We start from the raw sequence: 4753 nt of genomic DNA, 5'->3' as shown, positions 1-4753 counted from the left end.
ACATTAAGTCTGCTAAAGGGGGGTTATGGACTGTCTTGCTCATTCAGCAGATCATCCAGGTAAAGATAAAACAACATCATTGAAATCAGAGTATCATTTATTAATTGTGACTGCCAACCATTTAGGTGAAAGGCTAAAATCCATATTGAGATCAATATTACTCGAAGTTCAGCTGCCCATGCAACTCACTAAACATGCCATATGACCTCTGATTGAAGATTTATTTGCATTATCATTCAGAAAACTCACATGTTCTGAGTGGCATAGAAGACAAAGAAACTGAGCTTGACAAAGAGAGAAAGGAAGAGAGATGTGTGAATGAGTGGTAGAGTCCGAGCGCCAGGGTGACGCAGGCAGCCGCAAGAGAGGGCCTATAAAATGTGAATCATCTTGCACCCTGTTTTTAGCCAAACCATGAAAATGCTGGAATGAAAGGGCACTTAATTTAGACTCCTCTTTTTTAACTTTCCTGTGGCTGGAAATTCATGCATGACAGCAAGTGGACCAGATTTTGGGGGAGAAAGAAATGGGAACAGTTCGGCCAGGGACCGGCACCATACCCAGGACTCAACTGTGGTGCCTATTAGTATACCCACGAATCTGCCATCTTTAATCTGTTGGCACAGAAGAGGTGAGGATAGGAGGAGATAAGAGAAGTGGAGATGAAAAAATGATGCTGATGGAAACGTATCTGCTGTAATGTCATAAAACACAATGTTGCTGCACTCCCTGTTGAAAAGACCAATATTGCTGCTCATGAGCATGTTGTGTTTTGGATTCTGGGTCATGGGTCTCCCCACCAGGCTTCTTAACTAGCTTAACCAGCAAGACCTCTTTGGTCAACCAACTTCTAGACTGTGCTAGTTGACATCTTTTATTGGTGATCAGCATGGGTAAGCTGGTCCACCAGCTAGACCAGCACCAAACCAGTACTAACCAGCATAATCCATCATGGACCAGCATATACATTTTGAATGAATGTTTCCAAAAGGCAGAAATAAAGAGAGTGAAATGAACCCATTTAGGCAAGTAGGACAAGTGATGTCTCTATCAAAAATGCGATTTGCTCTTGAGCCGCCATGTTTAGAAATGTTTGATAAATTCTCCCATTCATAAGAATACCAATAACCTGCCTCATCCTATACAGTCTTGGGCTGAACTTTATCTTATATGCTAGTGTTATGTAATGTAATCATGTGTTAGATGAACTTGTCCTTGTTTACAAGGCCTTTACACTCCATAACATTATTCAACTTTAGGTGTTTCCTTGCCATGACAGAAATTGTTTTATATTTTATGAAAAGGTAGTCTCAGGCTCCAAAACTCTTGATAACTTGAAGGGATTGTTCACCCAAAAAATAAAATTCTGTCATCATGTACTCATCTTTATGTTGTTGGAATCCTTCAAGAAGACTTCATTTCTTCTTTAAAATAATTTGCAGCCAAATTGTGGCTAGTTTAGATTTTAAGGTATATTTGTGAGGAACATTTAGAAGAACAAAAGTTTATCAATGAATATCAACTTAAAATTTGGACTGCTAATTAATCAAAGCTTCAGAAGACGTGGAACATAGCAATAAAGTAAAATGTGTAATGACCAAACACCAATCATTTGTATCACATAGAGGCTATTGACAGTAGTTTCTAATGCGTGTTTCCATCGAGTTTCCTCCCATAATGTTCCATGCCAGTGTTGAATAAAGTTTAATGTATTTATTTGTAAAGCAGTTCAAAAAAATATGTACATTAAAGTTCCAAAAACATGTAAGATAATCCACATTGTTTTATTTCATACATATTCCAACAGGTCGCATTTAAACATGGTATGTTTAACACGATATGATTCCATAAACATGTTAGACACGCTATTTCAATGCACTAAATATGATCTCCTGAAAACAGTCATATGTTGTTGTGCTTTCTCGCCAACAACACAGCACATCATCTTCCTCTGTGCTTAACTATCTAGCACCTGCCGTGCCCACAAGTGCCACCTAGTGTAGAACAACGGAATTACAGTACATTAAAAGTGAAATATAATAATAATACAAAATGTAAAATACCAAACAAACAAAATGGCTCCTACAATAGAGACTTCATGGTGCTTTTTTATTTTGTCATTTTGAAACGTGACAACCTCAGTCCCCAACCGTGGCAAAAATACATATTTTGTGGTTAGAGAAAGTCATACAGGTTTGTAACAAAATGAGGGTGAGTAAATGATGACAATTTTCATTTTTTTTATCATTCTTTTAATGTTGGGTTTCCATGTTTTATGGGGACTTTCCATAGACATAATGGTTTTTATACTGTACAAACTTGATATTCTATCCCCTAAACCTTACCCTCACAGAAAACCTTCTGCATTTTTACATTGTCAAAAAACAGAAATTAGTATAGATTTATAAGCAGTTTTCTTCATGGGGACCGACAAAATGTCCCCACAAAGTCATAATTTTCGGGTTTTACTATCCTTATGGACACACACACACACACACACACACACACACACACACACACACACACACACACACACACACACACACACACACACACACACACACGTGCATCTAACCACTATTACCTTAAAGCACTATGACTGCTGCCTTTATTCACTCCATACTCTTTCCAAGGCTAAGCTTGTTGACAAATTAAGAAGTGTCATTTCAATTTAAAGCATGCTGTGCCACTGCAACGAGCCTAGCTTGCTCACATAGTAACTAACATACTCATACTCTCATGTATAATAAGCACTGTAACAGTGTGGTTTGCATTTCCAAATGTGCAATCGTGGAGAAGCCACATGAAAGGGCCTTGGTATTAAAGGACAAGTCTTGGTTGGGAGGGATTCTGTCATGCAACAAGAGTGTGTTTTTCACTTTTTTCCCTCCTTTTTGGAGAAATTCAGCCCCTGCAGAATTAGGCAGGGCAACCGCATGAGTCTAGGGCATGAGTCTTTTAAATGGCTCTCACCACCAAAATGCAAAAGGGAAGAGTATGGTGCTTTGGATTGCCCAACACTTTCATTAAGGCTTAATAAGACATGACACATCTTTTTGATTATAGGAGAAACATCTGTTTACATGACTGCGTGTGTACAGTTTGTGTTCACAGGCTTGTAATTGGTGATTTACGCTGAATGAATAATATGTCAGTTAATGATATTGCCATGTTCGTGAAGAGTTTGTAGCAAGATCTTTTGATATGAAAAGCACTGAAAATGTTCAAGTAATCCATTCAATTCTTGTAACGTCCTAGTAAATCTTCGACCCTTTTCTTTGGTTCTTCGATCCTCAACATGTGAGTTACAAACCAATAATTGGTCTCAAGTCTGTTCTGATAGGGCCATGGACAGAAAGCCAAAATCAATGCTTAATGGATATAATAAAATACAACTAAATATATAATTGTACATAATTAAGATAGATAAATAAATATCGTGGCCATATAAACTTGAGAAAGGGGGGATAAAATGCTTTGCATATCTTTTGTTGTTGACATCAAAAGCTGTACGTCGAATCAAATTCTACAATATTTTGATGCACTTAGTATAAGACACCCAAATTATGCAGATATCCACATGGACAGGTTGCGTGGCATGCCATCATTCTCAAAAACCATAAATAAAACTATGCAAGATAAAAGAAAATACAACCCAGATTACATTAAGACTACACTTCACTTGCACAAGTATAAATATGATTTCTGCCTACCACAATACGTTTGTTCAGTTAATTATTTGCTTATAAATTAATGAAATGAAAATACGTTTTAAAACGTGCACACATGATTTTTTTTTAATATGCCGAAGCACCTTACATGGGCTTACACTGACATCTAGTGGCCTGGATGCTGCATCGTTCAAACGCAGTAGTTTTCAGTAACCAATGCCATTGTAGAAATACACTTTAAGTACAATAAATGACACACAGTAAACCAGGATTAATATAATCCATGAATGTAAGTGTCCAATAACAGGGTAGTTACTGAGATTAAGAGAGAAGTATCCAGCTGGTCATGTGATGCTAATATGGCTGCCCCCATGAGGCCCATATAAGAGCTTTTATAAAGTTACTGATATGACTGAACTCTTCATATCACATGATTTAAAACACGTTTTTGATGTGTCTGCATTTTTTATTTGGGCTCAGTGCGAGTCGATCAATTATTTTATTTTATTTGAGTGTGAATAATAACATAAACTTAGATCTGTTCATCAAATAATTTGATGGAATGCCTTCAGAAGACATGGAATATAACGGAAAAGTTGCGTTGGCTACCTTTTTGGGTTGCTTTTTTCTTTAAAGTGAGCCACTATGAACTGCTATTATAGGGAAATCAGCAATTGTGACATTATTTAAAATATAAATGTTTGTGTTCTGTTGAAGAAAGAAAGCCATATGGGTTTGGAACAGCATGTGTTGAGTTAGACCATACTTTTCTATTGGCCAGTCCAACCATTGATTTTTTCATAGATAATCAATAGATATCATTCAGCTAACTATACATCAACCCATCTGCAGGCATTCATCACCTGCTGTCTGTCTTTCCTCAGACAAGACAGAAGTACATGAAGACAAGAAGAGCCCATTATTACAGACAATCCCAAAATAGACATCTTTTTATTATAAACCCGTCCAGTGCTAGTGGTGAAAAAATTACAGGGAGTTCTTCTAACACATTAAAAAGATTGCTGCGCTGAAACCAGGAACCTCAATAAAGGTTGTATTAGAAAATCTTTAGTTTTTGCTCG

Source organism: Xyrauchen texanus, chromosome 14 (genome assembly GCF_025860055.1).
Source record: "Xyrauchen texanus isolate HMW12.3.18 chromosome 14, RBS_HiC_50CHRs, whole genome shotgun sequence".
Taxonomy (NCBI): Eukaryota; Metazoa; Chordata; class Actinopteri; order Cypriniformes; family Catostomidae; genus Xyrauchen; species Xyrauchen texanus.
The sequence above is the reverse complement of the archived record's forward strand: the minus strand, read 5'-3'. Positions refer to the sequence as shown.